At 46.7% G+C, this 13449-nt stretch overlaps 1 long non-coding RNA gene across 14 annotated transcripts in view; it reads left to right on the top strand.

Moving 5' to 3' along the window:
- LOC144781681 (uncharacterized) overlaps positions 1–13449 on the top strand; it is a 315416-nt gene that overhangs the window by 154351 nt on the left and 147616 nt on the right. For 13 of the 14 annotated variants that reach the window (XR_013601047.1, XR_013601036.1, XR_013601043.1 and 10 more), the window contains 2 exons: positions 8556–8646; positions 12522–12612. This is a non-coding gene — a long non-coding RNA (uncharacterized LOC144781681). Of the gene's footprint in view, positions 1–8555; positions 8647–12521; positions 12614–13449 lie in introns of those variants that run through there. The other variant, XR_013601045.1, reaches the window with a different exon arrangement.

A 13449-nucleotide genomic window follows, 5' to 3' on the forward strand; every position in this document is an offset into this window, starting at 1 on the left:
ACTCACCCTCAACCCCTCACCCTCACCCTCAACCCCTCACCCTCACTCACCCTCAACCCCTCACCCTCACTCACCCTCACTCACCCTCAACCCCTCACCCTCACTCACCCTCAACCCCTCACCCTCACTCACCCTCAACCCCTCACCCTCACTCACCCTCACTAACCCTCAACCCCTCACCCTCAACCCCTCACCCTCAACCCCTCACCCACCCTCAACCCCTCACCCTCACTCACCCTCAACCCCTCACCCTCACTCACCCTCACTCACCCTCACTCACCCTCACTCACCCTCAACCCCTCACTCACCCTCACTCACCCTCACTCACCCTCACCCTCACTCACCCTCACTCACCCTCACCCTCACTCACCCTCACTCACCCTCAACCCCTCACCCTCACTCACCCTCACTCACCCTCACCCTCACTCACCCTCAACCCCTCACTCACCCTCAACCCCTCACCCTCACCCTCAACCCCTCACCCTCAACCCCTCACTCACCCTCACTCTCACTCACCCTCACTCACCCTCAACCCCTCACCCTCACCCTCACTCACCCTCACTCACCCTCACTCACCCTCAACCCCTCACCCTCACTCACCCTCAACCGCTCACCCTCACTCACCCTCAACCCCTCACCCTCCCTCACCCTCACTCACCCTCACTCACCCTCACTCACCCTCAACCCCTCACCCACCCTCACCCACCCTCACCCTCACTCGCCCTCAACCCCTCACCCTCACTCACCCTCACTCACCCTCAACCCCTCACCCTCAACCCCTCACTCACCCTCACTCACCCTCAACCCCTCACCCTCACTCACCCTCACCCTCACTCACTCTCACCCTCACTCACCCTCAACCCCTCACCCTCGCCCTCACTCACCCTCAACCCCTCACCCTCACCCTCACTCACCCTCAACCCCTCACCCTCAACCCCTCACCCTCACCCTCACTCACCCTCACTCACCCTCAACCCCTCACCCTCAACCCCTCACCCTCACTAACCCTCACCCTCACTTGCCCTCACTCACCCTCAACCCCTCACCCTCACTCACCCTCACCCTCACTCACCCTCAACCCCTCACTCACCCTCACCCACCCTCACCCACCCTCACCCTCACTCACCTTCACTCACCCTCACCCTCACTCACCCTCAACCCCTCACCCTCACCCACCCTCACTCACCCTCAACCCCTCACCCTCACTCACCCTCAACCCCTCACCCTCACCCTCACTCACCCTCAACCCCTCACCCTCAACCCCTCACTCACCCTCACTCACTCACCCTCACTCACCCTCAACCCCTCACCCTCACTCACCCTCACTCACCCTCAACCCCTCACCCTCACTCACCCTCAACCCCTCACCCTCACTCACCCTCAACCCCTCACCCTCACCCTCACTCACCCTCAACCCCTCACCCTCACTCACCCTCAACCCCTCACCCTCACTCACCCTCACCCTCACTCACCCTCAACCCCTCACCCTCACTCACCCTCACCCTCACTCACCCCCTCACCCTCACTCACCCTCAACCCCTCACCCTCACCCTCACTCACCCTCACAACACATATTGTGTTACAATAGGTGTCACATTTGCGAAAGATAAAACTATTGGCATTGTAAATAACAAAGCTATTAATTTCGCTATTTTCAAAACAAGCACATAAATAAAAAATGTGTCCTTTACAATACCAATAGCTCAAAGTTTCCTAATGCGAGACCTATTGCATTGCTGTGCTTCTCTCCCCTGCTGCACTCTCCTGCTCTCTAGAGATGTGGCCTAACGACCAGAGCTGCCATCTAAGTGACGTAAATACAAAACATGTTGCATTCCAAATGCTATAGGTGTCACATTCGCGAAAGTTATAACTATTGGCATTGTAAATGACAAAGCCATCAATTTAGCAATTTTAAAAACCAACAAATAAATAAAATATGTCATTTACAAGACCAATAACTCCAACTTTTCTAATGCGAGACCTATTGCATTTCCAATGCTTGTTTTCCTTTCATTCATTCATTCGTTCTTTCCTAAATTCTTGCATGCTTTCCTTTTTCCTATATCTTCTTTTTTCTTTCCTCTCTTCATTTCTTGCTTTTCTTTAATTTATTTCCTGTCTTCTTTCCTTCCTTTTTCCTTTCCTTCTTACTTGCTTTCTTTCATGATTTCCTTCTTTCTGATATTTTTTTCATTTTTTCCTTCCTTGCTTACTGTCCTGCCTTTCTGTTTTCTTTCTTTCCTTCTTACTTGTACAGTCTTTCTTTCTCTTTCTGTCTCCTTCTTTCCTTCCTTTTCTTCTCTGCTTCCTTTGTGTCATTACTTATTTCTTTTCTTCTCTCCTTTCCTTCATTTCTTTTGTTCTTTCTTTCCTTTATTTTCCCTCTGTTCCTTCTTTCCTTTATTCTTCCTTCTTTCTTTTCTTCTTTCCTTCCTTCTTGTATTCTTTCCTGCCTTCTATCTGGCCTTTAATTCCTTCCCTTTTTCTTGCTTTCCTTCCTTTCTTTGTTCTTTTCTTCTTTTTTTATTTCCTCTGCTAATTTCTTACTTTGTACCTCCATTTCTTCTTTCCTTTATTTTCTTTCTTGCTTTCTTTTTCATTTCTATATTTATATTCTTTCCTTCTTTCTTTTTTTCTCCCTTTTCTTCACTTCCTTATTCTTTCTTCTTTCCTTCCTTTTTCCACCACTCCTTTCTTTCTCTCTCCCTCATTACTTCTCTCCCTCACTCGGTAGAACGATTGCCATTTTTAGGTTTGTGTTACCCAAAATCTTTTGTTTTTACAAAAATGATGTGTATGACGTAGTTACTTTTAGGGGGTTTTAGCCACAATTCATCCATTTGTCTGTGGTTGTATCATTCACATTTTTCTACAACCCACTCAAGCATAAATCAAGGGGCAATGTGCAAGATCACACCAGCTACTGGCTGACTTCACTATGAGTTACAACATGCTGCCATTTCACAAGGGAAGCACAGCCATGCAGAAAGTAGTTCCCTTCAATGCCAGCGAGAAACATGGTAATGTGTGTTGTTTTTTTTAGACCAAAAATATTTTTGCCGGGGGCGTGGCCGGCGATTAACCAAGATGGCCGCGACCTAGTGAGGCTCCGAGGGTGAGACCGATTCCCCGTACTTATCCGGCCAGTTATCCTGCTCCAGCATAGCCCCAAGCTGAAAAACCCTGTGGCGGAGGTGAACCGGCGCACATCGACCCTGCTCCGAGCTCTCTGAGACATCGGAGCCCGGAGCTGCATCGAGCACGAGTTTGAGGCCTACAACCGCGCAATAAGCACCGGCCTCGATTTGGGACGACCGCCGCTGGGGCGCCACTTATTGCCGGCGAGCGGCATCACAGAGCGGAGCTGAGGCGACCGGAGGCTGATGAGTGGTGCGACTGCTCACCACCCCCGCCCGGCTTCGCCCCCAGCGAACGGACAGGCGAGATTACTGTTGCCTTCCCGCCACACTCCTGACCGGCTGTGACGGGGAACCAGAGGGTCCGCCGCTAGCGCCGAGAACTGCCGCGGCCCGGGCCTGCGCCCTTCGCGCCCCGCTGGGGCTCACAGATACCGGACACGCTCCTGCTCTCCCGCCGACTGCTGGGGCGCATTCCTGGACTTTGGCCCCCCCTGACGGAGCGGACCTGGCGCCGTGGTGCCTGGGCGGACATTGCTAGAGCCTGCGACTGATGTCCCCTCGCAGCGCCTCGGCGACGTGTGCGGTGAAGGGGGCGACACGTGGAACACCTTGGGAGGCGATTGCCGGACGTTCTCTGTTTCGGACCTGGCTTACTCGACTGGAGGTGCGAACCCACAAACTACGCGCCCACTACCTTTATCCAGTGTGACCCGAGGCGGCACTCCTCAATCCCCCCACAATGAGCGGCAGGGGTACTCGTGGGGCCCAGCAGAGCAAGCTCGATAAATTTGCCTATGCCAAGGACTTTCCCCCACTGACGGAGCAAAAGAGGACCAGCGCTAAGGGTGCGGAGGGCGGCGCCTCCCTGCCATAACGCTGGAAGACATCATGGCGGCCCTGCACCAGGTACAAACCACGGTGGGTTCAATCTCGACAGATGTCACACTTTTGCGGGCAGACTTACAAAAAATGTCATCCAGGGTCACTGCGGTGGAACAGGTCACAACGACCCTTACCTCGGACACTGCGTCACTGCTAAAACGCGTGACGCAATTAGAAGAAGACAACAAATTCCTGATAGACAAGATGGACGAACAAGAAGGGCGCTCTCGGCGCAATAATATTCGCATAATTGACCTTCCAGAATCGGAAGGGGGGCCTGCCATGGACCTTTATGGGGAGGACCTCGTGAGAAACGTGCTGCAACCAAAAGGCCTCTCAAATTTTTTCACGGTGGAGCGGGCGCACAGGGTCCTGGGGGGGCGCCCACGCCTCGGGGCGCGACCGAGACCTGTTATAGAGCGCATATTCAATTTCAGAGATCGCGACGCCATTCTGCAAACGGCGAGGGTCGCGCCACCCATACGGATTCAAAATTCTGAAATTTCAATTTTCCCGGACTACACGACGGCGGTGGCGGCACGACGAAGGAGTTTCATTGAGGTGAAAAAGACATTGAGATCTCGCTAATTGCCCTATTCCATGCTCTTCCCGGCGCGCCTCAGGGTGGTGGCTGATAAAAAAACCTGGTTCTTTGATACTCCGGAGGAGGCGCACGACTGGCTCGAGGGGTGGCGTCCGGCGGAGGGCTCTGGCAGACAGAACGGTAGGCACAGAAGACAAGGACAAACCGACGAGCCTGATATGACCGGACAAGAGGAGAAGAACGAGACCGACCCAGCCGCAGACTCTGGGGATGACTCCTGCTACCTCAAGGGAAGTACTTCTCTTTTTCCTCTGTGAACTATGGCCGGTGAGCCCGAACTTTCCCGATTGGGGTTCACCTCCCTTACTAGCTACTGAGACATTCACGATTGAGCTGGGACTCTGGAACTGTTGGGGACTATCTGGTCCTCCTTGGACTTTCACCCCCTATGCTCTTATAGGCAACGTTGTTTTTTGACAGGGATCATGAGCACTCTGCTGAGTTGGGGTGGCGGGCAGTTTGGAGTCCCCACGGCAGGGAGGCAGGGAGGGGGGGGGAAGGGGGGTATGTTTTTTGTTGTTCGTTGTGTTCTATGTTATTGCGATACACCGATCTAAATTGAACGGCATGGTGTTTTGGATCACAGAAACTGATTGTTATCTATTTAGCACACTGATCCATAGGGGCCCAGAAAGCGCGAAATCTGATGATGGGAGTTGACACACGCACAGTTCTACAGGACGGCTCGGCTGGAGTAACCCCGTCCCTATCTGTACTCTCATGGAACGTCCGAGGCCTTGGTGACAAAATCAAGCGAGGTCTGGTCTTGAAGTGCATTAAAAGGAAGGGGGCGGCAGTGGTACTCCTACAGGAGACGCACCTCACTGGCACGGCCACGAAGGCAATGGACAGATGGGGTTTTCAGATGGTGGCCCACTCCGAATTCACCTCCGGATCCAGGGGAGTCGGCGTCCTGGTAAAGAAACAATTCCCCCTTCTCATACAGTCTGTTAGGTCTGACGCAGCGGGTAGGTTTGCCGCAATACATGCACAGTGGGAGGGAAGACCCTTTAATATTGTCTCAGCCTACATTCCACCTGCCTTACAGGCGGCGGCCCTATCAGATCTTAGCGCTTTCCTAATGGGGCTCCCTGAGGGGGATTTGCTTCTCGGGGGAGATTTTAATTTAGTGGCTGATAGCTTGGTGGATAGAGTCCCCCCAAAGTTAGCTCCAGCTGGTTCAACACGGTTGGGGGGCTTCCTGACAGCTATGGGATTGGAGGACCTCTGGAGGAAATACAATCCCCTGGACCGCCAGTTTACCTACCACTCAAGCATCCATAATAGTCTCACCAGACTTGATTATTTGCTTGGCTCGGCGGGTGGCCCTGGCACTGTGGTCAAGGTAGAAATCCGACCTCGGGGCATTTCAGATCACTCTCCCTTGCTAATTACCTATGCACACCACCAGCCCACACGGCGTCGGACCTATCCAATCCGCGCTGCTTACCTCCACAATCCTAAGATCAAGAGGGAGCTAAAGGTGGGGACTAAACACTATTTCCGGGACAACACTGGCTCGGTGTCCTCCTCTGTCACTCTGTGGGAGGCCTACAAAACAGTGATTAGAGGACATGCAATAGTCTCCATTACAGCGCTTAAGCGGGAGGGGCGGGCGGAACTGTTAGCTCTAGAAACGGCAGTGGCTGAGGCAGAGACACGGCACGCGACTGACCCGAACCCCACTACGGCGCACAGTTTACAAGTAGCACAACAACGCCACAGAACACACCTGACAGAGGGAGTCAAGCTGCAACTGTCCACCACACGACACAAAATTTACGAGGTGGGTGACAAAGCGGGCAAATTACTGGCTTGGCTGGACAGACGTGACAGGCGGGACAGGTGGATAGCACAACTGACCCTGGAGGGAGGAGACCCTATTAGAGATCCCAGCACAATAGTACACATGCTAGCCCAACACTATGAAACGGTGTACTCCTCAGCATCCACGATCTCGGAGGATGAGGCGTACACCTACATTAAAGATCTCAAAATGCCCGCATTGACGGAGGAGGAGGCACAGGCCTTGGACGCAGACCTAACGACCGACGATGTGCAATTAGCGATCAAGGCCCTGCAGACGGGTAAGGCACTGGGACCAAATGGTATACCAGTTGACTTATACAAGCAACAGGCGGACACGCTTGCGCCGCATTTGCTGCACATGTTTACAGAAAGCTTGGAGGCAGGGGAACTTCCATTGGATCAATGCACGGCCACTATTGTAGCTATATTAAAACCTGGGAAACCAGCTGACCAATGTGCGTCCTACCGCCCGATTTCCCTCATCAACGCCGAGGCTAAAATACTTGCGAAACTGTTCCCACGTCCCATTTACCCAAACTCATACATAAAGACCAGTCTGGCTTCATGCCCGGCAGAAACACGGCGCTCAATTTAAGGAGAGTACATGGTGTACTGGCGCGCGCGACGTATCTATTAGAACCAGCGGTGATACTATCCCTAGACGCACACATGGCGTTTGACACGGTCCACTGGGCCTTCTTATTTGCGGTGCTACGTCACTTTGGCTTTGGCCCGAAGTTCTGCTCCTGGAGCCGTCTACTCTATGCAAAACCTATGGCGCATGTTGCTGCCAACGGCCACATCTCGGCGGACTTTCCATTGTCTAGGGGCACGCGTCAGGGTTGCCCACTGTCCCCATTACTGTTTGCCATGGTCCTCGAACCATTGGCAGAATGGATAAGATGGGAGCCCACTATCAGTGGCCTCCGCTGGACAAGAAACGGAATAGGATTTGGGGAGCATGGAATAAGTATAGGGGAGACATTTGTGACCCACCTTCTGATACTGATAGCTCTAGCTCTGATTCGGAATAGTGCTTTCGAACCACAATATTTGTTGGCAACCCATGTTCTGATTGCTGGACCGAGATGCTCCTGTATTAGTGCTGTAATTCTGCTGGTTTCTGTTGACAAACTACTGTGCCTAAAATATTTTGTGTTTCTACATGACAATGTATCGCGCTGTTTTGAAAATGCAAATAAAAATATTAAAAAAAATATATATATATTTTTGCCTTCAGTCAATGTTTTTTTCATTAGATTGATGAATACACAGCAGCTTTCCAAACAAAAAATCTTTGCAAAAATCATAGCAAAAGAAGATTTGACAAAAAGCTGGTGGACAATGCCAGACCTAATGGCATTGCCAGTGCTTGTTTCACATTGTCACGTTGAATATTCATCCCAGTAAATATTAATTTTTCTACAAATATTTCGCAGCCCATAGCCCCTATGTAGATCGATGATATGTCTGACATCCATAACAGGTCCTCCATTTTAAAGTGCTTATGTGTACAGTACAACCTTAGGTGTGGCTTAAAGTGTCACACAATACCTAGAGTGCTTAGGTATTATGGCTGCCCTTCAAATAACTAATGTGAGAGGTTTAGCCCCAGATTTCATTGTGTGCTGAGCGTTTTTGGGGCATGAGCTCGAGTTACAACATGCCTTACACCCTGGGGGCAAATTGTGTACTGTGTAAATGCTGTTCGCACAAATGTAACATTTACTCCAGCCAAGCTGTTGATCTCCTAATAAGAGATGAAGTGGAACTTGCCCACGTTTCCCCTGTTCCAGCGTGTCCAATCTTATATCCTAGTTTATTTTTTATTTTTTATAATCCAGTTTCATCCATTAATGTTTCCTGCATCTATAGTATAGGGTGTGTCTCCCTGTGCTGTGGCACAGACAGAGTTAAAAACTGTGGAGTCGAATGTTCACAAATCGAATTCCCTTCAATGTAAAAAGTTTATTTCAAGCAGGGCTTTCACTTTTTTGCCTCCGACTCTGAGCCTGTGTCCTAATGATCAAAACCTTTTGTGCAGGCGAATTGGAAAGTGATAACACAGACTGAGAGGCCTCCGTTCACGTCTAAAGCATGTGCTTGTCTTTTTTCAGGAGCAGTTTCTGATCTGCTTGAGAAGCACAGTTTCCCACCGAACATCATTGCAAATGGAAGAGAAAGGACTAAGGACCATCGTACAGAAAGGTACTTTAGATGTTTGGATTGTATGGTATTGTAGCATTTGGGATCACATTCACACTGCTTGACACCATCTGAAAGTAAACCTGCATTACTGAATCGTAAACTTTAATTTTTCTTTCTGCATGTTCAATGTAGAGTTTAAAAAAGAAAGCATTCTTTGAATGTAACAGTTGTTACCAACCCCACTCACATGATATAATGTTAATATTGTACCTAGTCTCTTCATTAAATGAGTAAGAACGTTGGTCTCCTTTATGAGTTTAGTGTGATTCCTGTTTCGGCCTGAAACACTGTTTTGGAAAAATCCAAGGGACGAGGAATACAGCATCTCTGCAGCACTCCTACACCCAGATATTTCACGAGGTAAAAGGTGGTAAAATCTGGTGTATGGAAGGGTGGAAAATGGGGAATTATCAGAGGTCATCAAACCCTGTATTTCCCAGCACCACAGTAATGACCAATTCTTCAGGGGAGTCTCAGGGTACAGTTTGTAACTCTGCGGTATTCCTGTATCCTAAATTGCGGTCCCCATGGTATTGGTAATGTTGGGTTTGGGAATACCGATGTAGTGTCCCCCTGTAACTGGTGGGGATGCAAAGCATATTGAACTCTTCTCAGGGGACTTGTTCGGTGAGTCTCCACCAGAGGAAAGCATGCTATGCTTACCAGAATGCTGAAATCGAGGACCGGGTGTCCCTGGGATTCTTCTCCAAAGACTTTGATTGTAAACAAATATATACTTTTTTAGATCCTTTTTGACAACCTTGACTTTGGAGACAGGCATTGTAAAAGTACACCATCCCTTATACATGACTACGTTGCACTTTAATTACCACCTTGTGAGATCAGCGACTTGCAGGGTGTTGACGAGGGTGCATACATTAAAGCGAATCTTCACAACTGTCCGGTAAGGCCATACTGGATTGGCGATAAAAGATTCCGACACTAAGGCTCTTTGTGTCATTAAAGGTCAAATGATAAATTGAAGTATTGTGAAAGTTTGTTGCATGAAATGTCACTGCTAAGGTGTTTTTTGTTTCTGGTTCTAATTTAATTAATTGAACTCTGCCTGCAATTTTAGGTTTGGTATTAGCCAATTCCTTTTGATTTTACTAAAAGGATATGTATAATATATTTATTTAAAAGGGTTTTCAGCCACCTTTCTTCGTCCATTGTTCTGTTGTAATTCATATCTTGCATACGCCCACTACAGCTGCAGCGTAGGGCAGTCGGTAGCCTACTTCAGCACTGGCTATTTCAACTTTGAGTGTCTACATTTTGCTCTGTCTCAGGTAGCATACCCAAACACAAGGTAGTTCCCTTCAGTGCCATTGTTTTGCTTGTTTTTACTTTATATTGGCTTTAGTTATGCTTTAGTTTTTAGCGCCTGACCTGAAAACAGGCCATATTCCATGCTTTATTAGTTCCTGTCCCCTGCCAATGCTGTTCGAAATTCCTTTTGGAGTCTCCTTTGTTTATCTGTCTGCTGGTATTTCACACAATAACAGATTGCATCCACTGGAAACTGTTCTGTAATAAGATAGCCTCTTTTTACTATGCATTCAGTACACAAACCAGAAACGTAAATTCTATAGATGGGAATTCATTAGCGGACAATTCTTCAGAACACATTTATTCTGGACTTAATTTCATCAGTGGTTCTTCAACAACCGTTGCCCAGAAAGAAAACAGGATGGTATTATGTGTTATTGGCAGCACTTATTCTTTCTTTTTCTTTTTTCTTTCTTTCTGTATTTCTGTCTTTCTTTCTCGCCTTCCTTCTTTCCTTCCTTTTCACCATTTTTCTTTCTTTTTTCTTTCTTTCTGCTTTCCTCCTCTTATTGCTTTTTTTCTTCTTTTGTTCCTTTGTCATTCTATCTCTCTTTCCATTATATCCTTCTTTCTTTCATTCCTTTTTCCTTCTTTTGTTTGTGCTTTCTTTCTTGCCTTCTTTCCTTTCTTTTCTTTTTTTCCTCTTTCATTCATTCATTCGTTCTTTCCTAAATTCTTGCATGCTTTCCTTTATGTCTTCTTTTTTCTTTCCTCTCTTCATATCTTGCTTTTCTTTAATTTATTTCTTGTCTTCTTTCCTTCCTTTTTCCTTTCCTTCTTACTTGCTTTCTTTCATGCTTTCCTTCTTTCTGATATTTTTTTCATTTTTTCCTTCCTTGCTTTCTGTCCTGCCTTTCTGTTTTCTTTCTTTCCTTCTTACTTGTACAGTCTTTCTTTCTCTTTCTGTCTCCTTCTTTCCTTCCTTTTCTTCTCTGCTGCCTTTGTTTCATTACTTATTTCTTTTTTTCTCTCCTTGCCTTCATTTCTTTTGTTCTTTCTTTCCTTTATTTTCCCTCTGTTCCTTCTTTCCTTTATTCTTCCTTCTTGTATTCTTTCCTGCCTTCTATCTGGCCTTTAATTCCTTCCCTTTTTCTTGCTTTCCTTCCTTTCTTTCTTCTTTTCTTCTTTTTTTTATTTCCTCTGCTAATTTCTTATTTTGTACCTCCATTTCTTCTTTCCTTTATTTTCTTTCTTGCTTTCTTTTTTCATTTCTATATTTATATTCTTTCCTTCTTTCTTTTTTCTCCCTTTTCTTCACTTCCTTATTCTTTCTTCTTTCCTTCCTTTTTCTACCACTCCTTTCTTTCTCTCTCCCTCATTACTTCTCTCCCTCACTCCGTAGAACAATTGCCATTTTTAGGTTTGTGTTACCCAAAACCTTTTGTTTTTACAAAAATGATGTGTATGACGTAGTTACTTTTAGGGGGTTTTAGCCACAATTCATCCATTTGTCTGTGGTTGTATCATTCACATTTTTCTACAACCCACTCAAGCATGAATCAAGGGGCAATGTGCAAGATCACACCAGCTACTGGCTGACTTCACTATGAGTTACAGCATGCTGCCCTTTCACAAGGGAAGCACAGCCATGCAGAAAGTAGTTCCCTTCAATGCCAGCGAGAAACATGGTAATGTGTGTTGTTGTTTTTTAGACCAAAAATATTTTTGCCTTCAGTCAATGTTTTTTTCATTAGATTGATGAACACACAGCAGCTTCCCAAACAACAAATCTTTGCAAAAATCATAGCAAAAGAAGATTTAACAAAAAGCTGGTGGACAATGCCAGACCTAATGGCATTGCCAGTGCTTGTTTCACATTGCCACGTTGAATATTCATCCCAGTAATTATTAATTTTTCTACAAATATTTCGCAGCCCATAGCCCCTACTTAGATCGATGATATGTCTGACATCCATAACAGGTCCTCCATTTTAAAGTGCTTATGTGTACAACCTTAGGTTTTGCCTAAAGTTTCACACAGTAACTAGAGCGCTTAGGTATTATGGCTGCCCTTCAAATAACTATTTGAGAGGTTTAGCCCCAGATTTCATTGTGTGCTGAGTGTTTTTGGGGCATGAGCTCGAGTTCCAACATGCCTTACACCCTTGGGGCAAATTGTGTACTGTGTAAATGCTGATTGCACAAATGTAACATTTACTCCAGCCAAGCTGTTGATCTCCTAATAAGAGATGAAGTGGAACTTGCCCACGTTTCCCCTGTTCCAGCGTGTCCAATCTTATATCCTAGTTTATTTTTTATTTTTTATAATCCAGTTTCATCCATAAATGTTTCCTGCATCTATAGTATAGGGTGTGTCTCCCTGTGCTGTGGCACAGACAGAGTTAAAAACTGTGGAGTCGAATGTTCACAAATCGAATTCCCTTCAATGTAAAAAGTTTATTTCAAGCAGGGCTTTCACTTTTTTGCCTCCGACTCTGAGCCTGTGTCCTAATGATCAAAACCTTTTGTGCAGGCGAATTAGAAAGTGATAACACAGACTGAGAAGCCTCTGTTCACGTCTAAAGCATGTGCTTGTCTTTTTTCAGGAGCAGTTTCTGATCTGCTTGAGAAGCACAGTTTCCCACCGAACATCATTGCAAATGGAAGAGAAAGGACTAAGGACCATCGTACAGAAAGGTACTTTAGATGTTTGGATTGTATGGTATTGTAGCATTTGGGATCACATTCACACTGCTTGACACCATCTGAAAGTAAACCTGCATTACTGAATCGTAAACTTTAATTTTTCTTTCTGCATGTTCAATGTAGACTTTAAAAAAGAAAGCATTCTTTGAATGTAACAGTTGTTATCAACCCCACTCACATGATATAATGTTAATATTGTACCTAGTCTCTTCATTAAATGAGTAAGAACGTTGGCCTCCTTTATGAGTTTAGTGTGATTCCTGTTTCGGCCTGAAACACTGTTTTGGAAAAATCCAAGGGACGAGGAATACAGCATCTCTGCAGCACTCCTACACCCAGATATTTCACGAGGTAAAAGGTGGTGAAATCTGGTGTATGGAAGGGTGGAAAATGGGGAATTATCAGAGGTCATCAATCACTGTATTTCCCAGCACCACAGTAATGACCAATTCTTCAGGGGAGTCTCAGGGTACAGTTTGTAACTCTGCGGTATTCCTGTATCCTAAATTGCGGTCCCCATGGTATTGGTAATGTTGGGATTGGGAATACCGATGTACTGTCCCCCTGTAACTGGTGGGGATGCAAAGCATATTGAACTCTTCTCAGAGGACTTGTTGGGTGAGTCTCCACCAGAGGAAAGCATGCTATGCTTACCAGAATGCTGAAATCGAGGACCGGGTGTCCCTGGGATTCTCCTCCAAAGACTTTGATTGTAAACAAATATATACTTTTTAGATCCTTTTTGACAACCTTGACTTTGGAGACAGGCATTGTAAAAGTACACCATCCCTTATACATGATTAAGTGACACTTTAATTACCACCTTGT

The sequence above is a fragment of the Lissotriton helveticus genome, chromosome 9, assembly GCF_964261635.1.
Source record: "Lissotriton helveticus chromosome 9, aLisHel1.1, whole genome shotgun sequence".
NCBI classification, from domain to species: Eukaryota; Metazoa; Chordata; class Amphibia; order Caudata; family Salamandridae; genus Lissotriton; species Lissotriton helveticus.